The 24,906-nt window shown below is 51.2% G+C and overlaps 1 protein-coding gene and 1 non-coding gene across 2 annotated transcripts in view; both read right to left on the reverse strand.

Moving 5' to 3' along the window:
* LOC123588322 (transmembrane protein 132B) overlaps nt 1-24,906 on the reverse strand; it is a 367,329-nt gene that overhangs the window by 339,987 nt on the left and 2,436 nt on the right. The window lies entirely within an intron of this gene.
* Nucleotides 3,820-3,905, reverse strand: TRNAR-UCG. The gene has a single exon. It is a non-coding gene; the product is annotated as a tRNA-Arg (tRNA).

Here is a 24,906-nt window from a genome sequence, read left to right on the forward strand (position 1 = left end):
TGAAAAAGCACCCGGGGTGGGGGCCCCAAAATAATCGAAAACGGGGAAACAGCCCGGCTGTCTGGCCACAGATGAATGGATACACCAACGGGGGTCTGGCATGGGCCGGAGTAGGGAGTCAGCCGTAAGAAGGAACCCTGGGCAGCTGCTCCAACGTGGATGCGCCTTGGGGACGTTGTGTCAGTGAAAGAGGCCAGACACGAAGGGTTACACAGCGTACGATTCTCTTTATAGGAAAAGTCCAGAATAGAGGCAAAGAGGAGACGGCGGTGGGGGGGGGGGGGGGGGGGGGGGGGGGGGGGGGGGGGGGGGGGGGGGGGGGGGGGGGGGGGGGGGGGGGGGGGGGGGGGGGGGGGGGGGGGGAGGGGGGGCGCAGGGGGCGGGAACCGGGAAAACGTTCTGGAGCTAGACAGAAGCTGTGGTTGCACGCCACTGTGTGTGTCCTGGGAAACACTGGACTGTAATGTATACTTTGAAATGGTTAATCTTACGCGACGTGAATTTCACCTCGATTTTAAGAACAATAGTGGAGGAAGAGCGGCTTGGGGAGGGGCTCCCCCCCCCCAAGAGGAAAGAGGGAGGACCAAATCCGTGAATCCGCTCTCCTGTTGAAACGAGCGAGTGATTCCCGCGTTCCTCTGTGCGTCGTTACCGGCCGTGAATGAAGGAAGCGGCCGCATTTCACCGAGGCGCCTCCACCCCCGGGGCTCGCTTTGCAGGGGAACCCAGCTCGCTCAGATTCCCAGAGACGATGGTGACCTAAAGGGGGACGGGGGCCGGCACAGGAAAGAGAGAGGCCATCCCTCATGCATCCAACCACAAGACGTTGGTTCATATTTGGAGACAGAGGAAGCCAGGCCGAGCGCTCAGAAGGTGGACAGTGCGGGGCAGTTTCAAGGGAGGGCCGAGGGTGGAGTGCATGCTGCCCTCCTATTTTTTGGATCCCCTGGTTTCCCATCCTGTTCCTCAGAGTTCTCCCAGCAGGACTCAGCCTCCAGGCCACTGGACCAACGGGCTGTGCACTGAGGCAGCTCGGAAACCCAGACAAGAGGAACTTCAGGGCACAGGTCTTCAGGGAACAGGTGCACTCCCGGCGGCTGGGATGGGCACACGGAGTGCTGAGCTCAGGGAAGTCTGGGGAGTTTGAGGCTGTCTTTGGGGAAGGGGCAGGGGACAGGAACACAGTGGACAGCTGATGGGGGGACGAATATTTGGAGCACGAGGCATTTGAAATTCCCAACAAAGACCCATAAATCCAGCCGGGCACTTGACATCCCCACTGAAAGCAAGCGTCGCAAGTCAAACATGTCCTTCACCTGTTCTTGGGCCACCCCGGAAGGGTTGGTGCAAATCAGCCCTTCTAAGAGCTCAGGCCAAAATTCGGGCCCCTCCCTCCTCCCCACCTCCACCGCCCCAGATCCAAGTCCCCAGCACTGGCCTGGCCTCCTCTCTGGTCTCTACCCTGACCCCCCATCCTACCCCACCAGGCACTGCTCTGTCTTCGACACCATGGGAAATGAACCTTTTAGAATGGGAATCGGTCCAGACCGCTCGCTGCTCAACCCCTCCGGTGGTCGTTCTACTCATGGTAAAAGCCAAAAGCGGTGCAGCGACCCACTGAGCCCTTTGTGATCTGCCCTCATCACCAACAGGGTCTCCTCGGCCCTAGTGTGTCCTCCTCAGGCCACACCAGCTTCTCTGCTGTTCCATTAACACCCCCCTGTTCCCACCCCAGGGCCTTTGCCCTTGCTGCTCCCACAGCCTAGAGCACCCCTCCCCCTAGAAAGCCTCGAGATTTGCTCCTGGGATCTCTGCTCAAGCACTGTCTTCTCAGCCAGCTCTCCTCTGACCATGACCACCCTCCGTACAAAGTCAGCTCCCCGACCCAGAATTCCCAACACCCTCCCTGTATAATCTTCCCTCATAGCACTCGCTTCCTCCATGAGAATCTCTACCCCGCAAGAGAGCCAAGATTTCTGTCTCCCTCATTCACTGATATGTCCCCAGAGCCTAGAACGGTGCCTGACACGGACAGGAGACACTCAATAAATTACTACGTGTTGAATGAAAAAAATGGGTGTTCAAGCAAGTGAGCGGGTACAGATTAAATCCACAGAAAAACGTCTGGAAAGACCCTCACGACAGTTGTAGGGGTAGTTCGCTCCAGGGAAGGAGAGGAGAATTCAGTACTGGGGAACGTTCCAATTTTCTACTAGGAGAGAATATATATGTACAACGTGTATCATTACATTTTTTAAAATAAAATCAATAGCCGTTGTATTCCATAGTATAAAAGAGGAAAGAAAACCCGTGGAACAAAGAGCTGCCACAAAACAGAAGCCTGTCTGAGTCACTGGGACTCAGCTCTGCCAAATGGTTCAGGCCAATGACCGACAGGGCTTGAGAAACAAGGGACGAGTGTCTCCACGCTCCCGGGCGTGTCCGGAACAGTGGTGGCCGGGAGGAGCGGGCTATGAGAGGGGCCCCAGAGGAGACGGCCGTCCTTGCTCCTGGCCCTGCGGTCAGACCCTGGAGCACAGCACAGCAAACCAAGTAAATGCCCCTCCCGGGGCCACCCACAGCATAGGTGACAAGGGACAGAAACAGGACGGCCTCCCATACCCTGGGCAGCACTGCCCCAGTGACCAGGCTGCTCTTCTGCCTGGCCGGCACCTGCTGTCCAGGCTGGGACAACACAGCCCAGCTGGCCACTGGGCCAACCCCCTCCCCCGGAGACAAGCAGTCCCCGAGCCCGGACCCCGCTGAGAGATGGCCGCTGCCCTGAGCGAGCCAGCCTGTCACTGAGTCAGACAGAGACGCTGCAGCCCGGACGGGGATCCTCCCCCCAGAGACCAAATTAATTTGGAGGGTGCTCACGGCGATGGCAGGCAGGGGCATCGAGTACCTGGTGCGGCAGGTGAGGCAGCCCGCGCCCTGAACCCCCACACGAAGCCGAAAACCAGCTTTGTGGCAGCCAGAGGAGGAGACCCTGTTTACCACTGGGCTGTGGAAGGGGGCCTTCCTTCCAGCAACGCTCAGAAAGGAGACCCAGCACGGCTCCCCACTGCTGTTAGGTAAGATCCAAAGTCCTGATGCCTGCCGTGGAATACAATTCAGCCATGAAAAAGGAAAGAGCCACGGACGCCTGCTGCAACATGGGTGAACCTCAAAACACCATGCGGGGTGAAAGCCAGACACAGAAGGCCACGAAGGGTATGATTCCATTATGGGAAATGTCCAGAACGGGCAACCCACAGGCAGAAAATAAACCAGCGGTGGCCAGGGAATGGGCGGGGGGGGGGGGGGGGGGGGGGGTGCTGCATAATGGGTATGGGGTCTCCTTTGGGGGATGAAAATGTTCTGCCAGGGGCGCCTGGGTGGCGCAGTCGGTTGAGCGTCCGACTTCAGCCAGGTCACGATCTCGCGGTCCGTGGGTTCGAGCCCCGCGTCGGGCTCTGGGCTGACGGCTCAGAGCCTGGAGCCTGTTTCCGATTCTGTGTCTCCCTCTCTCTCTGCCCCTCCCCCGTTCATGCTCTGTCTCTCTCTGTCCCAAAAATAAATAAACGTTGAAAAAAAGAAATTTAAAAAAAAAAAAAAAATGTTCTGCCATTCAACAGGGGTGTGGTTGCACAGCACTGAATGTGCAAAATGCCACTGACTTGTTAAAATGGTTCATCTGTATGTGAATCTCACCTCCGTTCATTTTTTTTTTTAAGTTTATTTAATTTTGAGAGAGCGCACAAGTGGGGGAGGGGCAGAGAGAGAGAGAGAGAGAGAGAAGAGAGAGAATCCCAAGCAGGCTCCACACTGCCAGCGCAGAGCCCGACGCGGGGCTTGAACCCACGAAACCGCGAGATCACGACCTGAGCCGAAGTCAGGCGCTCAACCGACTGAGCCACCCAGGCGCCCCATAGGTTTGTTTTAATCCAAATTCCTTCCCTCGGTCTGCGAGGCCCTGCGTAACCCGAGCCCTGTCCGTCTCTCCGGCCACATCTAACGTCACCTCGGCCCATTTGCTCCCTCGCTGATATTGGTTACACTGGACATCCCACGTGAGCCATCAAGGAGTTCCAGTCCTGGGTCTGCACAATGTACATACCTCAGTTTCCCCAACTGTTCAATGAGGGCATTGGCTTAGCTGGTACACAGGAGATGCAGATTCACGTATCTTGATCGCCCCTGTCCAACACTTCAGCTAGTAGCCACGTGCAGCTGTGGCTGCAAATATAAGCTGAAACTTATATTTCAATATACATGGGGGCACCTGGGTGGCTCAGGTCATGATCTCGCGGTCCGTGAGTTCGAGCCCCGCGTCGGGCTCTGTGCTGACAGCTCGGAGCCTGGAGCCTGCTTCGGGTTCTGTCTCTCTCTCTCTTCCCTCCCCCGCTCATGCTCTGTCTCTCGCTCTGCCAAAAATAAATAAACATTAAAAATAATAATAAATGAGGGGCGCCTGGGTGGCGCAGTCGGTTAAGCGTCCGACTTCAGCCAGGTCACGATCTCGCGGTCTGTGAGTTCGAGCCCCGCGTCGGGCTCTGGGCTGATGGCTCAGAGCCTGGAGCCGGTTTCCGATTCTGTGTCTCCCTCTCTCTCTGCCCCTACCCCGTTCATGCTCTGTCTCTCTCTGTCCCAAAAATAAATAAATGTTGAAAAAATAAATAAATAAATAAATAATAATAAATGAAATAAACAAACAAACAAACAAACATGAATCAGGGGCACCCGGCTGGCTCAGTCAACCGGTTCAGCACCAGACTCTTGATTTCGGCTCAGCCCGCGATCTCACAGTTCATGAGTTCGAGCCCCGCATCGGGCTCTGCGCGGGCGGTACGGAGCCCGCTTGGGATTCTCCCTCCCTCTCTCTCTCTCTCTCTCACCCTCCCCCACTTGCTCTCTCCCTCAAAATAAACAAAAACTTTTAAAAAATTAAATATATGTGAATCAAAATGAATTGGAATCGTAAGTTCAGATCCTTAGTTTCGCTGGCCACATCTCAGATGCTCCACAGTAGCCTGTGGCTAGTGGCTACCCCAGTGAAGAACACACATAGCAAACGTCCCCGTGGTCATAGAAAGTTGGACAGCGCTGGTCCGGAGGGCTGGACAGGCAACACGTTCTAGATGGAATGTTGTAAGCCCCTTGACAGGAAGGGCTATAAACTCAGTCCCTACAACAGCGCCGGGCACACAGTGGGCACTCACTGACTCTCTTAGGCATAAACTAGAGATCACGTCGCTGCAAACCAGTGGTCCCAGCCCTGCGGTTCTTCACGAAGAGGCCAAACACCCAAATTATAACACTAAATCTTCTATATCTCTGGAATATGAGCTCGAAAATTATCACGGCACTGCGCTGGCCAAACGGGTCTGCCCCTGGGCAGGATACGGCCACGAGACAGGTGCTGGTTGTCAACCGCTGCATTAGGAGGTGGCCAAGGTCCCGCCACCTGTGCGCATCAGGAGAGGGGCTCGCGGGCACAGAGAACCCAGCAGGTCACAGAAACTCTAAAACTTCCCACTGACCTCCCCAGGAGCATCCAGAAGAGACACGGGAGGAAGAAGCCAGTGCAGAAACAATGTGCCCAAGCCCCAGGTGAGATTAATATTCTAATTCCAATGTCTCACATCTCACATCGATGAAGGCAGCCACTGCCGCTGTCCCGGAATGCTGACTCCCCGCGATGACCGTTCTCAAGGGAGTAAAGGAGCAAATATACGGAGGCGGGGGCTGTGGGGAAGGAGTATCTGGGTACCAAGGCCAGCGGCAGGACCCGATGCCAGGAGGACCCCACGTCGAACCTGCCGTCCAGGAGTCAGGTCGGACTGTGTGACAGGCCACATTTAAACCATAGGGCCCCAGGGGCGCCTGGGTGGTTCCGTCAGCTGAACGTCCGACTTTGGCTCAGATCGTGATCTCACGGTTTGTCGGTTCAAGTCCCGCATCAGGCTCTGTGCTGACAGCTCAGAGCCTGGAGCCTGCTTCAGATTCTGTGTGTGTGGGTGTGTGTGTGTGTGTGTGTGTGTGTGTGTGTGTGTGTGTCTGCCCCTCCCCCACTCACACTCAATCTCTCTCTCTCTCTCTCTCTCTCAAAAATAAACATTAAAAATTTTTTTTTAAATCCTTGGGCCCTGGGGCACCTGGGTGGCCCAGTCGGTCGAACATCCAACTCTTGGTTTCGGCTCAAGTCATGACCTCACGGTTCGTGGGTTCAAGCCCTGTGTCAGGCTCCGTGTGCAAAGTCTGCCTGAGATTCTCTCTCTCTCTCTCTCTCAAAATAAATCACTTCTTTAAAAAGCCACAGGGCCCCAAGGCCAGGCACCAGAAAAGGGCCTGGGGCATCCGGTGCCCCTGAGGAAGACAAGTAGGAAGGACATCACTACATTTGGAAGAAACTAAAGGGAAAGTGAACCAGGCCCATGAGACCCCCACCTGCCAGCGGGGGGGTCGGCCATCCTTCACCAGCATTCACAGCCTTCCTGACGAATCCAGGAGCCAAGAAGCTCCTCCCTCCCCACCCCCTCCACTCTGTCCTTGGTCAGAGGACCTTGAAAACATGTCTGCAAATTCTTTGACACTTCTCTGATCAAGAGAGGGAGTCAAATTCCCCTTCCCTTGATTATGGGCTGACATCTGATGAATAAAATGCAGTGAAGTCACCCCAAGTGACTTCGGAGGCTAGGTCATTGCAGGCGACTGAATGCATTAATGAAAAGCGTTTTAAAGTGGCTTCGTGGAGAAAACTTTTTTTTTTTTTTTCGGTACATACTGGCGTCCGAGAGATCATAAGTTCCGGAGAAGCAACAAAACTCCACTAAGCCTAGAAAAAAACTATGAAGCCCTGTCACCAAAGATAAATAGGTTGGTCTCAGCAAATGCTTCCAAAGGGCAGGGCTGTCATAGAAGTATTGGACTAAAATCGAGAATGTTAAGGCAATTAGGCCAGCACCACCTCCGATCAGGTCTGTCGCTTGTGACCCGTCGTTTCTGTTAGGATGACCCCACCCAACGTTGTGGAATGCACCCTTCGGCTAAGATTTCTGTGCGCAGCTGTGTGCTACCTCTCGTGGGTGGCAACGACGTTTTCGTCTTTGACATTCAGCGTTCCAACCCTACGCCAGGTGCAGGAGATTGAGATCATTTTTGAAACACTTTTGATTGGCAAGGGGAGGGGGAGACGGAGGCACAAGGAAGAACCTCTCATACCAGTAATTACTGGCAGATGGCATCTACTGTGTCTGACGGCATTCTAGGCACTGTAAGGAAAGCAAGGAAGGAAGGTTTAAAAAAATATGTATCCACACAACTCTGTCCTCGATGAGCTCAGTCTGGAGGGGGAGGTGAGGTATGTGCAGACTTTCTAGAGCACACAGAATGCCAAAGGCTTTCCAAGGAGGACGGTCACTGCCAGGCAAGGGAATCTGAGAAGCCTCCGCGGGACTTCCGTTGGGACGCTTCCGGTTGGAAGCGAGAAAAACCCGACTCAAAGTAGCTTAAGGGAAAAAAAAGTACCCTGGGTCACGGACCGGGGAAGTTCAAGATCAAGCTCATCTCAGAAATAGCTACTTCTAGGCACTCGGATATGGCCCCCAGGAAAGCTTCCTGCTCTGTCTCTCGGTTTCATCTTTGCCCCGTGGTGCCTCATTCCCACGCAGATCCAGAACAGTCGGTAGCTTCTAAGACGGCCTGCTGGCATGCACAGCTTTGTACAGTCCTCTCCCCTTGAGTAAATGCCTTCTGACCGATAGAATACTTCCACGATTAGGCTGCAAGAGATGGTCATGTAGTGGCTTTGATAAAGCAAACTGCCACATGGAGAGAGGGCCACGTGGCAAGGAACTGAGGACCAGGGTCCAAGAACCCACAAAAAGTGAATCCTGCCAACAACCATGTGAACACGGAAACAGGACACTGCCCCCGCCCCAGGCAAGCTTTCAGATGAGACCCCAGCCGTGGCCAACATCTTACCTGCAGCCTTGCGACAGATCTGGAGGCAGAAGAGACCCCACGCGCGGGTCCCTAACCAATAATAAAAGTGTATTGTTTTGAACCATTAGTTTACGATAATTTGTTACACAGCAATACTAACCGATACCGCCAGGCTCACCTCCTACGAGCTTAGCAACTGCAGCGGAAAAGAAGGACCTCTTACCCAATGTTTGCAACAAACATCCCAGGGCCAGCCCTCATTGGCCCAGCCAAGCGTGATCCAATCCATAAGGCCTTGCTGAGATGCTCTGATGGGTCAGAAAGTCAGAAGCCAGCCCCTGAAGGAGGAGGAGGAAATTGGCAGGATCCAAACCACATGGCCTCAAAGCAGGGAAGCCATAGTTTTTCCCAAATGAAAACCAGGGTGTTCTAACAAATTGGACAACTTAGAAAAATGGATACATTCCTCAAAAGCATACGGTCTTCCGAGATTACGTCATGTACAGAAATAGAAAATCTGAACAGACTGATTACTAGCAATGAAATTAAATCAGCAATTAAAATAAAACTCCCCGTGGGGCACATGGGTGCCTCAGTCAGTTAAACATCCAATTTCAGCTCAGGTCACAATCTCATGGTTCTTGAGTTCAGGTCCCGCGTCAGGCTCTCTGCTCTCAGCACAGAGCCCGCTTCTGTCCTCTGTCCCCCTCTCTCTCTGCACCTCTCCCGCTCATGTTCATACTCTCTCTCAAAAATAAATAAACATTAAAAAAAACAATTATAATTAAAATAAAATAAAATAAAATAAAATAAAATAAAAATGAATTGAACTGAGTTAAATTAAGTTAAATTTAATTTAATTTAATTATTTAATTTAATTAAAAAAAACAAAACTCCAAACAGAAGTCCAGGACAAGATAGCTTCACAGGTAAATTCTACCAAATATTTACTCACTTACTTACTTACTTATTTTTATTGAAATACAGTTGGCACAGTGTGACATTAGCTTCAGGTGCACAACCTAGAAATTCAACACGTCTATACATTATGCTATACTCGCAAGAGTAACCATCTGTCACCATACAATGCTATCACAATACTATTAACTCTATTTCCTATGTTGTACCTTTCACCCCTGTGACTTATTCATTCCACAACCAGGAGCCTATACCTGCCACTTCCCCTCACCCATTTTGCTCATCCCCCCAGCCCTCCTCCCCTCTAGCAACTATCAGTTTGTTCCCTGTATTTACGGGTCTGTTTCTGCTTTGGGTTTGTCTTGATTGGTTTTCCAGTCTACCAAACATTTAAAGAATAGTTAATACCTATCCTTCTCAAGTTACTGTAAACAAAACTGGAGACATATGAACGCTTCCAGATTTGTTCTACAAGGCTAGCATTACCCTGATACTAAAACCAGACAAAGACACTACAAAAAAAAAAAAAAAAAGAAAGAAAGAAAGAAAGAAAGAAAGAAAGAAAATTACAGGTCAGTATCTCCGATGAACATAGATGCAAAAATCCTCACCAAAGTATTAGCAAACCAAATTCAACAAGACATTAAAAAGATCATACACCATGATCAACTGGGATATATTGCAGGGATATGAGGCTGGTTTAACATCTGCAAATCAATCAACATATAATACACCACATTAACAAAACAAAGGATAAAAATCATATGATTAGGGGTACCTGGGTGGCTCAGTCAGTTGAGCGGCGACGACTTTGGCTCAGGTCATGATCTCGCGGTTTGTGAGTTCAAGTCCCACATCGGGCTAGCTGCTGTTAGCACAAAGCCCACTTCAGATCCTCTGTCCCCCTCTCACTGCCCCTCCCCCACTTGTACTCTCTCAAAAATAAATAAAACATTTTAAAAAATCATATGATCATCTCAACAGATGCAGAAAAAGCATCTGACAAGATTCAACATCTATTTATGATAAAACTCTCAACAAACTCAGTGCAGAGGAAACACACATACCTCAACATAATAGAGGCCATATATGACAAACCCAGAGCTAACATCTTACTCAACAGTGAAAAGCTGAAAAGTTTTCCTATAAAATCTGGAGCAAGACAAGGATCTCCACTCCTCCCACTTTCACTCAACATAGTCGTAGAAGTCCCCGCCACAGCAATTAGGCAAGAAAAAGAAATAAAAGGGATCCAAATTGGAAAGGAAGAAATAAACTGCCACTATCTGCGGATGACATGGTACAATAAATAGAAAACCCAAAAGACCCCACCGAACAACGATTCGAATAAGTGTGAATTCAATAAAGTTGCAAGATACAAAATTAGTATACAGAAACGTGTTATATTTCTACCCACAAATAGTGAACTGTCAGAAAGAGAAATTTTAAGATAAAATTTACAACTGCATGAAAAAGAATAAAACGTCTAGGAATAAATTTAACCAAGGAGGTGACAGACCTGTGCTCTGAAAACTAGATATGACATTAATGAAAGAAATCGAAGACAACACAAATAAACAGAAAGATACAACTGTGTTCGTGATTTAGAAGAATAAATAGCGTCAGGGCGCATGGGTGGCTCAGTCGGTTAAGCGTCCAACTTCGGCTCAGGTCATGATCTAGCTGTTTGAGAGTTCGAGCCCCGCATTGGGCTCTGTGCTGACAGCTCGGAGCCTGAAGCCTGCTTCAGATTCCGTGCCTCCTCTTCTCTCTGCCCCTCCCATGCTCATGCGCTGTCTCTCTCTGTCTCTCAGTAATAAATAAACGTTAAAAAATTAAAAAAAAAAAAAAAGAACAGATAGTGTCAAAATGTCCATAGTACCCAAAGCAACCTACAGATTCAAGGCAATCTCTATCAAAATACCACTGGCATTTTTCATAGAACTAGAACAAATAATCCTCAAATTTGTATGGAACCTCTAAAGACCCCAAATAACCAAAGCAATCTTGAGAAATTAGAACAGAGTCGGGGGTATCATGTTCCCAGAGTTCACGCTATGCTTCAAAATTACAGTAATCACAACAGTACGGAACTGGCCCCAAAACAGACACATAGATCAGTGGAACAGAGCAGAGATCCCAGAAACAAACCCACACTTATACGGTCACTTAATCTATAGCAAAGGAGGCAAGAATATACAATGGGGAAAAGACAGTCCCTTCCATAAGTGGTGCTGCAAACTAGACAGCTACACGCATCTGAATGAAAGTGGACCACTTCCTTACATCAAGGATGTTCAACGTGGATTAAAGACTTAAAGATACGACCTGACACCATAAAAATCATAGGAGGTAAGCTCTTTGGTACTGGTCTTAGCAATAATTTTTTTGATCTGTCTCCTCAGGCAAGGATAACTAAAGCAAAAATAAACTCCTGAGGTTACACCAATATACAAAGCCTCTGCACAGCAAAGGAAACCACCAACAACGTGAAATGGCAATCTACTGGATGAGATAAGATATTTGCAAATGACATATACGATAAGGGGTTAACATCCAGAACATATAAAGAACTCCTACCACTCGGTATCAAAAAACCAAAGATCCGATTTCAAAATGGGCAGAGGACCTGAATCGACGTTTCTCCAAAGAAGACATACAGATGGCCAGTAGACACACAAGAAGATGCTCAACATCATTCATCATCAAATAAATTCAAGTAAAAACCACAATGAGATATCAACTCCCACCTGTCGGCATGGCTACTATCAGAAAGACAAGAAATAATGACATGTTGGCGAGGACGTGGAGGAAAGGAAACCCCCATGCACGGCTGGCTGTAACGTAAATGGGTAGAGGCCACTGCTAGAAACAGTACAGAGGGTCCTCTGAAAATTAAAAATAGAAATACCATATGATCCAGCAATCCCACTTCTGGGTATTTATCCAAAGAAAACAAAAACACTAATTGGAAAAGATATATGCGCCCCTGTAGCATTATTTACGATAGCCAAGGTGTGGAAGCAACCTAAGGGTCCATTGATAGATGAATAGATAGATGTGGTATGCGCGCACACACACACACACACACACACACACACACACACACTGGAATATTACTCGACAATCAGAGTGAAATCTTACCACTTACAACAACATGGGTGGGGCTGAGAGGTACTATGTTAAGTGAAATAAGTCAGACAAAGACCAACACCATACGATTTCACCCATCCGCAGAATCTTCACTTCTACGTGGAATCTAAACAAAGGAAACAAACAAACAAAACAGAAACAGGCTCACAGATGCAGAGAACAAACTGATGGTGGCCAGAGGGGAGAGGGACAGAGGGTGGACCAAATAGGTGAAGGGCAGTACGAGGTACAGTCCCCTAGTTATAAAATAAGACACAAGGACACCATACACAGCATAGAGAAGACAGTCGATAATGTTGTGAAAACTTTGCACGGTGACAGATGGTAACTGCAGCGGTCATGGCGATCGTTTCATGATGTATATAAATAAGGGATCGCTATGCTGTACACCTGAAACTAATATAATATTGTTTGCCAATTACATCTTAATTTTTAAAAATAAATTTTAAAAAGATGGGTGTTACTCCCCGAGGAAGGCAAAGATAGCAGACCACCACTCTCACGCGACAGGATTCGGAGATGAAATGATGTCGGAGCAGAGATGAGCCAAACCACAAAAAGGAGCACCAGCGCACATAGCAGGTGTTCAATTAAACATTCAGTAAATGGAGAGACAAGTAAAGCCGTGCGAACATTCGTTAAGGAATCCTGGGAATTCAAGCACTGTGTTGAGTTCTTACGCAACATCTCTCTTCGTCTTCACAGCAGCGCATGGAGTAGGAGCCCCTGCCTCCCCATTTCATGGAAGAGAATGTTATATAGCACAGAGAGGCTAAGCGACCAACCCAAGGTCACAGAGCTATCGAGTGGCGGGGCTGGGATTCAAACCCAGGCAGTCAGTCTGCCTGAGCTCATGCCCTAAGTTTCAGGGAGGGACTTTGAAACGGTTGGCAAGAAGAAAGCAGCTAGGGAAGCCGCAAACGGTACGTAACTAAGCAGTGAGAGACGTGATACACGTCCACCCCCTGATTCGAACACGTATTAAAAACTCACAAAGCAAGATGCCGAGCGAGAGGAGGGAGGGACCCTCGAGGGACGGGAAATATTGGGAAAAGAATCCCAGCACCTTCCTCCCTCACGGTGTCTCTGTGCCACGGTGACAGAGAAGCAGAATGCAGTCGCCCTCCCAAAACGATCTGAGCTGACAGGCAAATTGGTCCAGTGGGAAGACGAGGCCACTTCAGAGCTTGCGTGAGTGAGGCTGGTGCGAACAGCAAGGCTGACACCTCCTCCCCCGATACCTTTCTTCCTGAAACACGCAGACCCTCCCAACAGCTCAGCCCATAAACTTAAGAGAAAAACACTTCAACCGGCCTGGGCGTAGGGGGTGGTGGGTGGAAGGAGAAGAAGATGTCGTAAGGAAATAAAAATCTCATCATAAATCCATGGGGCTTTCTCAAGAGCCTTTCCCATTAGGGACAAATGGGTCCGCATCACGGGCCGCAGAGGCAGACACCAGAGAACGGGAGGACGTCCCTCTTCTGAGACTGAAGCTCCCAGGACCTGGAGAAATGCCGTGAGTAGATGGGCTGGCATTCCAAGTCCTCAGGAATCACCCACAGTGGGAGCCACCGGGAACAGGACGCTGGGAAGCTTCGGCAGGTCTCCAACAACCAGTCCCCCACCGTCCCCGTTGCTGTGTTAACTCCACTTCCTCAGGTGTCAGCTCTTCTGTCTGCTCTCCCCCAGTCCCACCCTGGCTTTGTTTGAATGTCTGCAGATCCTGATTGGGTGCTGATCACTGCACAGTGTTCCTGGTGGGTGAACGCCTACTTTCTGACCCCCTTTTCTGTGTTTGGAGAATCCCCATTTCATGAGGCAGCGGGAAATCACCAAATACTCCTTGATATTTCTATACCATGGACTACTATGCAACAATTCAAAAAAATAGTTCTACGTGCAGGTCAATATTGGGGAAGAGACAAAGAAGTAGACGTTTTTAAATGTTTTTAATGTTTATTTATTTTGGGAGGGGGCAGGGGCAGAGAGAGAGGGAGACAGAGGATCTGAAGCAGGCTCCGTGCTGATAGCAGACAGCCTGATGTGGGGCTCGAACTCACAAACCACGAGATCATGACCCGAGCCAAAGTTGGACGCTTAACCAACTGAGCCACCCAGGCGCCCCAGAAGCATGTTTTGAAAACAAACTTAAAACTATGTTATAACATATTTATTTCTGGGGTGCCTGGGTAGCTCGGTCGGTTGTGACTCTGACCCGATTTCAGCTCACAGTTCGTGGGATTGAGCCACGTCGGGGCTCTGCTTGGGATTCTCTCCCATCTCTCTCTGCCCCTCCCCCACGCGTGTGTATTATTTCTCCCTCTCTCTAAATAAATAAACATTTAAGTGTGTGTGTGTGTGTGTGTGTGTGTGTGTGTGTGTTTCCTACAGGAAAAATACACAGCAAACTGATATGGATGGTCACCTTTGGGGAGGATATGAAATTGTTCAAAAGACACTTCAGATTTATCCGTAATATTTCTTCAAGCCATATTTATATCTTTGACAGAGATGGTGTTACACACGCATCAAACTGCTGTCTTTTCCTCCTGGCACCCAGAAAAACTATGTCGCCCAGGCCCCCCCTTAAGAGGCAGAATAAAATCAATCTCTCTCTCTCTCTCTCTCTCTCTCACACACACACACACACACACACACACACACACACACACACGCGATTATAAAGGATCCTGATGGTTCATGCCTTCTCTCCAAACACTGTGTTATCCCTGCTAAGGTATTTATCACCAACTAGTAATTATTCCCCTGGCATCCATTCTGTCCTTCCACAGTAACAGAACTCTTGATTTTTGGCGATCTAAAATGAAGACTTCCCAGATTCTCTTGCAGCGAGATGGGGCCATGTGATTTAGTCACAGCCAATGGGACACAAGTGGAGGCATCGTGGGACTACCAGGACTCTTCCACAAAAGACAACTGATCCTTTACCCTCTGTTTGTCTGCACCCCCATACTCGTGCCTGGAATGGAGACGAAATTGCTGTACCCACAGCTGCCATCTTGGGCCATGAGGACAAAGACCACAAACTGGAAATGGCAGAAGGGAGCAAAGGCCCATGAGGACTCCACGGAACAGAGCCAACCTACAGTCCTGAAGTACAGAGCACCAGAATCTGATTTGGGACAGAAACAATCTCCTACTTTTTAAGCCACCACCACGTAAGTGTGTGCTACTCAGTGATGAACCCATTCTCCACAGACGCCCATCACACCACACAGCCAGGATTCCCTTCCCCCAGTGAACCACAAAGCAGCTTCCGTCCCGGGTGACCCGAGTTCCATGCACCACAGCCCCCAGCACCAGAAAAGCCCAGCAGCAAATTCAGAGGATCCCCACTAAGGCACTCTCACCAGCCCCAACAGGGCCCCAGAAAGCCTACAGGAAAGAGTGGGGCCCTCTACATAAAACTCTGCATTGGTGTGGCTAAAATACCTCGAACATTCCAGATGTCCTGCCTTTCCTGCCCCCTCCTTTCCCACCACCCACCACCCCACCCCCTTCACTCCTTCATTCAGGTCATGTAACTCTGGTTAACCTCTCAGTGCCTTGACGTTCCCTTCTTTAAAAGGGGTATAGTAATAACACCCACACACCCAGACTCATAAGTATTAGGTGAGTTGACACATGCAAATCACTTAAAGTTGTGACTGGCATATAGAAAGCACCATGTTAAGTACTAGCTATTTTATATACAGAGGGGACTTTTCGTTCATTGTTGTTGTTGTTTTAATGTTTCTTTTTATTTTTGAGAGAGAGAGAGAGACAGAGCGTGAGCGGGGGAGGGGCAGAGAGAGAGAGGGAGACACAGAATCCGAAGCAGGATCCAGGCTCTGTCAGCACAGAGCCCGACGCGGGGCTCGAACTCACAAACCGTGAGATCATGCCCTGAGCTGAGGTCGGACGCCGAACCGACTGAGCCCCCCAGGCGCCCCAGGTTCACGGTTGTTATTGAAATGGCATCGCACAGCGTAAGTTACCACGCAACTCACTCTTCTCTCTTGGCGAGCCCACGTCATCCTTCCGGGGGAAGAGAATATACGTCCAAGCTGCTCTCTTTAACAGTTACACGGTCGCGCGCGTGGAAATACCACGCAGTCAAGAGCTACTTTACCGATGGGGCAGTCGGGCCGCCGCTAGCGAAGACGCTGCTATAAACGCCCCTGAACCTACAACCTTGCACAGTGGTGCCCTCACTTCGAAAACCACAGGTGGCCCAGAAGTGGGATGGCTGGGTCAGAGATCAGCTTCTCTCTTCAGAGCTATGCGCAGAGCGCATCCCAAATGTTCCGTGTTTTCGATCAAAGCAACCGGAAGACGAGTGAAATCACCGGCCTGAAATCACAAGGACGCAGCCCAGCGGTGCCAGCGGCGGCCAAGGGCACGCACAAGGATGCCAGGGAGTGTTCGGCTCCCTGCGGGACAGGCACCAGAGGTCTCAGCCCACAGGTGAGGGCTGCTCCGGCCTGGGAGGCTTCTCCCCACCTCACTTGCTTGGTAGGCTGCTGAGGCAACTCCTTCTTCTTCCTGGTGGGAGCACCGAGATTCTCCTTGGGGAAATCATCTCCTGTCTCTCTCTGGCAACGTGCTTCCAATTCCAACTCCAGAGACGAGCTTCTGCCTTAAGTGTGGCTAATCACATAAAGGATTCCATCCACAGTCACAGTCCCTGGGTGAGGGCTCCGTACATGATGCAAGTGAGTCCAGGGGTCCTTGCTGGTACAATGAGAGAAGAGACAAGTGATTTTGGAGGAAAGCCTGGGGCTGACGGTGGCCAGATTTGCCATTCGGTCGAGAAAGGCTGTCTGAGAATTAAATGAACACAGAGGGAAAGAGAACCAAGAGACAGAGTGAGAGAGCAGAAGCACTCACTCATTGGGAGTGTTAAGCACCTGGATCTAGCCACGCCTGAAGGCGTTGCTTCCTTGAACTTCCTAGCTCCAGAGTCCAGCAAATGCCCAGTTTTGTCCCTCGCGATGATAAGAATCCAGACGACTATAGGGACATACACGCTGCATTTGGCGCATTCATCTCCGTAAGCGAACTCAAAATCTTAGCATTGAAAACTTAATGCATCACGGACCTGAGTGTCACAAGTAAATATACAGAAGGTTATGTTCATCTTTTTGTTTTAATTTTTTTTTAACGTTTATTTATTTTTGAGAGACAGAGACGGAGCGTGAGTGGGGGAGGGATAGAGAGAGAGGGAGACACAGAATCCGAAGCAGGCTCCAGGCTCTGAGCTGTCAGCACAGAGCCCGACACGGGGCTCGAATTCACAGACCGTGAGATCATGACCTGAGCCGAAGTCGGACGCCCAACCGACTGAGCCATCCAGGCGCCCCCTTTTGAACTGTTTTAAAGATGAACTTCTGACTTCGGCTCAGGTCATGATCTCATGATCCCTGAGTTCGAGCCCCGTGTCGGGCTCTGTGCCATCAGTTCAGAGCCTAGAGCTTGCATCAGATTCTATGCCTCCCTCTCTCTCTCTGCCCCTCCCCCACTCACTCCCTGTCTGCCTCTCAAAAAATGAATAAACCTTAAAAAAAAAATTTTTTTTTTACAACCCAAAAAGAAAAAACACAAGGCCATAAAAGAGATCCGCTGATCAGCACCATTCCAAGTATAAAATAATTAACCAGTGGGCTCCTTTAATCCTGGCTATCTCCAACAGCATCCCTACAAGGGTCTCCTGAGCTGTAAGCCACCCAGCTTTGCCTACAGAGTAAAAATATCTTGCACACACATGTGCTACTATTTTTAAAATGTTACATAAATGCTACTGTAATTACCCAAACCCACTCGTTCAAAAGCATCACTGAATTGATGGCAATTTTCAATCAATATGTTTTGTGTTGTTTTTTTCAACCAAGAGATACCATACCCACAACTCTTCCCGTTCAGATGAGCTGGACAATTTTCCTGACATTACGAAGGGATGCTTGTTCTCGGCCACAAATGTGTGCTATGAACACACACTTACGGAGCGTTCCCTGCTTGACCTTCATTGAAGGCAAGCTTTGTCTGCAAAAGGACTAGGTGGTGAATCGTTTATTTCAGCTTTGCAGGCAAGATGATCTCTGACAGCACTCAATTCTCGCTGTCGTGAGAAAGCAGCCACGAGCAGTAGGTAAACAAATGGACGTAGCCCTGTTGTAATAAAACTTTATTTACAAACACAAGTGGAGGGCCAGATGTAGCCCACGGGCCACAGTTTGGTGATGCCGCTTTAAGGGCTGCAGAAACCAGCCAGCAACCTGCCAGGAGCCAAAGCCAGCCCGGGGTCGGATGGAACTTCAACACATCTCCAAACTGCAGTGGACGTTGATGAAGAAGACAGAATTTGACTGACACACGTTTCACCTACACATCACCAGGTAAAGCAAGTATACCAATACCGGCCGCGGACAATAAAGTGTGCCAGGAGAATCACATCGTGAGCACGGAAACTTTTTTTCCTTTTAATATTGCTGGTTCCAGCAGGAAAAATGAACACCAAAGTGAGTCTGATAGATCATAGGTCAAATCCAACCTCCACCAACTGTCCTAACAGCGCCCTTAATAACTGCCACCATTTACTGAGCGTTCAGTAAAACTGTGCTGTAAGCATTTTGCATCCAGGGTCGTCCTCGGATCCCCTTAACTGTATTCTCGCCAGTCGTGTGCATTATCTCACACGTGCAGGAACACGGGGTCGTCCACCCCAACCTTCTTCCCCGGGGCTGTCGGGGAAGAACTCACAAAAGGCAAAGGCCCAACCCACAGACGTAAGTTCTGTTTGTTAATTTCATCGCTGACAAATACCGATTTGGCCCCAGTTCCAAGAACAGTGTTACGCATGGAGTCGGCACCCAGTAAGTATTTACCGAACGAATCTATCGGTCAGCCGGTCCTGCGGCGTAACTTTCCACTTCCGACCTCGTCTACAGCCACCACTCGTGATCCAAGCCCGGACCGGTGCAGTAGACTTTCTCAGCTCTCCCTGCTTCTGCTCCTGGGAGTCAGAGCACAGCCCTCTCCTGTCAAACCTGGACCAGCTGCCTCCTCATACAGAGGAAACCGTCCTTAGCACCTCAGGGCCTTTGCACTGGCTGTTCCCTCTGCTCGGAACACCCTTCCCCAAGAAAGCCACCGAATAGCTTACTCCCTTACTTGCTTAGGCCTTTGCTCAAATGTCACCTTTCCAGATGCTGCTATTGAGAATTGCAGGGGCGCCTGGCTGGCTGTTGATGGAGCGTGAGACTCTTGATCTCGGGGCTGTGAGTTCGAGCCCCATGCTGGGTGTAGAGATTACTTAATACAGAAAAAATATTTGAAAAACTAAGATAAAATAAAACTGCAAAACACCCCTTCCCGGCACTCCCTCTCTGCTGCCCTGTTCCGTGCTTCTCTGTAGCACTCGCTACCATTTACGAAACTGCATTTCGATTATTTGTTTAGTTCAGTATTTGTCTGTCTCCCCCTTAACGCTGGTCCCGCGAGGACGGGGACCTTTGTCTGTCTTGTCCTTGCTGTGTCACCAGCTCTGAGAACAGTGCCATCGCAGCACAGGCGCACAAGAAAAATGTGTTAGAATAAGCAAAGGCAGGCAAGGAGGAAGGAAGCAGACTGGGGTGGAGTTTCAAGGAAGAAAATCGGCAGGAGGGGAGATCGAGACCTGTTTTACACGTGGGGAAACAGAGTCTCAGAGAGCTCAAGGAGCTAGACCGGGGTCCCAGACCTCCCGATTTCTTGGGGGGAGCCAGAAACCTGGACACTGACATCTGCTACTTTCTAAACGCTGGCAACTAACGAGACGAGTCTACAGGCCAGTTATGGCCCAAAGGCAGCCAGAGGCTCCCCGCTGGCCTGGAAAAGCTCCGAGTCACCGCCACCCCAGAAAACTCATTTGGCGAAATGGCATCTTCCACGCACACCGGGCCCCTCCCCTTCCACTGCCCCTGCCCCATATTTCGGCCCGAGGACAGGATCCCCTCCCGCCTGGCCACCCCCTCCGGCCTCATCTCCCGCAGAGCCCCCATCCCTGTGCCCGGGTGCCCCCCAGCGCCCCCAATCTGGCCCCCCGGCTCCCCCGGGGGAACCGGCAACGGCAGACGGCACAACCACAGAAGGGGAAAATACCGAGCCAAGGATATAAATACGTCGACAGCACACAACACGAAGAGAACCAGGCAAACAAAGGAAGCCACGGAATCCGAGAGCCGGGGGACCAGGCAGAGCCAGCCTGCCGCTCCGGAGTTCTGGAAGGAACGGCAGGACCCTGCAGCAGGCCCGCGGGGTCGGCCCCGGGAGCGCTGGCTGCAGCCACAGCGCTATTTTTATGTGTCCACTTGTCCGGTGCGTTAGGAGCCCTGGTGGGAGACATTCCGAGCACAGAGCAGACGTTAGAGATGCGTTATTTACTGAGTCACCCTGCCTGGGCGCTGCGTTCTGGGCACCAAAGCACAACCACGATGAGTTAGGTCCCCCAACGGGTTAACTTAGGTTAACACCGCAAAACAACCACGCTCAGAAGCGCCAGGAGGCCCCAGACACTCCATCACCCTCGATAATAAAATACAGCAAATCAAATTGGACTCTATTGATTTTTTATGTAACTATTTTGGGACTGGAGTGTAAGCAGAGGGTATTGATCAGGTAAGGAGCCAGGTGTCAGGGAAGGGAGTTCGGAGCAGCCTGACTGTGGACCCAGGTGGTTTAAGCAAGGGAGGACGTCGGAATTCAAGTCCAAAGAACCTAGGCTCTTTTCTCTCCTTCCCTTGGCAGGCAGCGGGCATCACGGGTCCATCCTGCACTCAAGTAGAAAACAAGTGTGTGGATGGAGAAAAGGGGACAACGGCGGCTCTGTCTCTCCCCTTGGCACCTATCACCGCCTGCCATTAAATTATGTATTTGTTTGTCTGTTGTTTTCTTACTGTCTCACTCCACCCGAATGACAGTCCTCAGAATGGGGAATGTGTCTCCTTTGTTCCATGCTGTGTCCCCCGAGCTTAGAGCTGAGGAACAGATGTTTGCTGAACGAATGAATGAATGAATGAATGAATGAATGAATGAATGAACGAACGAGTGAGTGAATGAACAAGTGGTCCGTGAGCACCTGCTGTGTGCCAGGCACTGAGCAAACCACCTTGCCAGTATTCCCACTCCCGCCTGGAACACCCTTCTCCAGGTGGGCTCCTTCTGATCGTGTAGGTCTTTGGACAAGATGACTGCCACCTCCTCCAGGAAGCCTTCCTGGATCACCCAGTCACTCCCCATCCCATAGCCTTGTGTTGAACATGAGGGGCACAAATTACTGGCTAGGACTTTCCTGTTGGTGAATTTGCTGGCTCCCTGTCTCTCCATCACATGAACCTGTCCTAGAATGCAAGCCCCTGAGATCGCAGGTACCTAAGCCGGAGAGATTGGGAAATGAGAGAAAACTCCAGGATAAGAAGGCACCGTAGAGGCAGGAAAGACAGGAGTCAGGCTCGTTGGGGAGCAGACCCCGCCCTGCCACTCACAATCTGCATTGTCTTGATCGGGTCCCTGCGTTCCTCTGAACCTTAGTATCCCCACCGGGGATACATCTGAGCCCCTAACCTCTCCCTGGGCGCCCGCCCAAGAATCCAGGGAAATCCGAAGTGAGTAGCCACATGGTAAGCACCAAGGCTCCGTTAACCTTCACTTCACAGCTTTGACTGTTACAGCAAAGAGCCCATCTGGCCTTCCTAGGTTGAAACCGCACCCCCGATGTGATATCAGGAGGTGGGGCCTTTGGGAGGTGATGAGGTCACGATGGGGGAGCCTCAGGAGTGGAGTGGGTGCCCTCATAGAAGAGACCCCCCCTCCCCCCGCGCCCGCCGCGGGCTCCCGCATCCTTCCACCACATGAGAACACAGGGAGAGGAGAAGAGGGCTCTCACCAGAACGTGGCCGTGCCGGGGCCTTGATCTTGGACTTCCCAGTTTCCAGAACTGCGAGAAACAGAGGTCTGTTGTTCACAAAGCACCCATCCTGGGGTATTTGGCTACAGCAGCCCGAGTGGACTGAGACAGGGCCCATTTTACAGATGGGGATACTGAGTCCCAGAGCGGTCAAGGGTTAGACGAGATCTCCCAATTTCTTGAGAGAAGTCGTGATACTGACACGTCCCACTTTTTAAATGCTGGCAACTAACGAGTGAAGTCTGCAGGCCAGACATGCCACAAGGGCGACAGAAGTCGTCCTCCACTGGATTTCCACGCAGGCTCGGTTACCCAAAACGCCAAACCCTCCCTGCAGATACACCCCAGGGCTCCTGACTGAGGGGGGCAGCTTTAGAGCTGCCAACACTTCCCAGAATGATTTTCTCAAAAAAGAACCAAATCCCTGAATCCCCTGGGCCCAAATGAGCCTCAAAATCCAATCCATCGCCCACAAACCCTGGTGCCAGGAACACGCAGAAGGTAACAGTTTCAAGAGCACTGACTCTGAACCAGGCCCGCTGTGGGTTCACATCCGTCCCCCTTCCCTCTGTGTGACCTCACATAAGCCACGGCCTCAGTTTCCTCATCTGTAAAATGGGACAAGTACCAGTCCTTACCCCATGGGGTTGTTGAGGGTCAATGAAGCAAAATCCGCGAAGGGCTCAGAACACACAGACAGCTGTCGACCGGGGTTAGTTACGGAGCTGTTCCAGACTCCCAGGTTCACTGAAATGGAAGGACCAGGGCAGGAGACCAAAGGGAAAAGAGGGGGAGTCTCTCTGCCCAAGTCTCGGCCTCGAACAGAACCATCTAATCCCTCGAGGGCACCAAACGTAAAGGATTCCCAGGCGCCTGCAGAGTTGACCCCCCAGGCTGGTTGATTCCTACGGCTCGCAACCTTAGTTCCCCTTCACAGACGCGTGTGTTGCACGACAGAAATGCAAGCCCCCAGCAGAGGCCGGCACTTGGACGGGGCTCGATCACCACCCCCCAGCTTGGCCCGCGGAGGCCCGTCCACACCACTCTGTGTGAGGCTGCGCGGGGGAACCCGGTTGCGTCAGGTGGTAGGTAAGGCACAGACCAGCACCTGGGCTAGAATCTGACGCTGTGTGGCCTCAGGCAAGTTACTTGGCATCTCTGATCTCAATATCCTCACCTATAAACGGTGAATGGTGAGAGTGTCCACCCGCCAGGGAGGTGGGTCTCTCCCACTGAGTTCACACAAGGCAAGGCCTGGGCCGGCGCCTGCGACACGGCGGGGGGGGGCCTTCAGAAGCTCTCACTTCTATCACCCCGTCCCCATCAGCACCACCGGGTGATTCACTGCATCACCAAACCGCTGTCGTTCTCCTGACCTTGGGCTCCTTAAATGGAGCCACAGTCCCTCAAAGGCCCATCCAGCAGAGCTAAGCCTCCCCTGAGCACAGTGAGAAACCCCTGGGGGACGTTCTTTACAAAGAACAACTGTGGGAGCCACGCGCCTGACCTGACACCAATTCACCCGTGTGGCCCCGAGGAAGTCACTCCCCTGGTCTGGGTCTCCTTTTCCCCATCTGCACAGGGGGCGGTTGGGCCCGGTGCTCCGAGACGCCTTGTTGCTCTGCGAGACCACTCACTTACTCCAAGAAAGATCTGGGGGGACCAAGCTCCCCACGAAGCCGCCCATGGTGCCCGGGTGCCTCCATATCCCCAAGGGGACGGGCCGCGTGCATTTGCTCAACCCCACAGCAACAAGGAAAGTCCCGTCTCTGTGCCCATTCGATGTCAGACCCAGGAAAGAAGAAAGGAGCCACCCAGCCGCGTACAACCGGCGGGGGGGGGGGGGTGCTCATCCAGGAACAAGGCCCCTGGAAGGGCTCTGCCAGCCCAGAGACCACCCTCCTGGACTTCACATCGACAAGCAAGGGGTTCCTTTTGCTCTCTTGGGTCATGGCAATCACCGTGCTCATTGTTGGCTGACTGCTGCAGCTCACACAGAAGCCTCCCGCCTCCCAAGTCCCCCGCATCCGGTAGTGGGGGGGGGGGTGCTGAAATGATTTACTCTGGGAACCTCCACCGTACCGCCACTAAATCACTCAGGGGAGGTGACAGCAGTTGCATCCCACCCACCACCACCTCCGGACGATACTTCTCTGCAGAGCAACACCATAGACAGGCAAGCCCCCCCCCCCCCCCCCACAAATCACTATTGTCATGAGAAAGAAATATACCACATTGCATGCCAAGGTGCCAGGCAGGGCGAAGAGTATCTCCGCTTTGGGGCCAAAGCCACCCCCCCCCACACACACACACACAAGTCACTGCCAGTCACAAGGCCCCTCTGTTGGGGGCTCTCCACCCACCCCAATTTTATAGACCCTGAGCACAATGGGTCAATGAAGCAAGGCGCGTCCATTTTCCCCAGCAGGGACTGTCACAGCGCTGCTAATTTGCAAAGCCGTAGCTCGCACAAAAGTGCCTTGAATAATGGGGGCCCCCTAGTCGCTAAGCTGGGGGATTTGTGCTGACTCTTACCAAGTGCAGGGCCATATGTTTAAGCGCTTACAAGGCTGAGTACGCCCACCACGGTCTTTACCATGGCAGCTGCCCACGCGGGGGGGGGGGGGGGGGGGGGGCACAGAGCAGACAGTCCCTGCGTGTGACGGGGGAGAGGGCGTCCTTCCTTCCCTCAGCACCCTTCCAGCCCCTCTCCCAAACCTCAGCCACAAGCGATCGCTCAATCATGCCAGAAGATCCAACCAGCTCCGAAGGAAACTGTAGCTAATTCCTCTGAACCTTTCAACCGACAGTAGGCAGCTAAGTATCTTTCAAGAATCGCAGCCTTGTTTTTTTCCTAGCTCTCCTAACTGATGCTAAATATAGAGTTATCAAACTGTCTCTCTTTATGTCCCTGGTAGGGACCAGTGAAAAGACTTACATGTGCTCCCAAGACCCTGACGATGGCA

The sequence above is a fragment of the Leopardus geoffroyi genome, chromosome D3 (assembly GCF_018350155.1).
Source record: "Leopardus geoffroyi isolate Oge1 chromosome D3, O.geoffroyi_Oge1_pat1.0, whole genome shotgun sequence".
Taxonomy (NCBI): Eukaryota; Metazoa; Chordata; class Mammalia; order Carnivora; family Felidae; genus Leopardus; species Leopardus geoffroyi.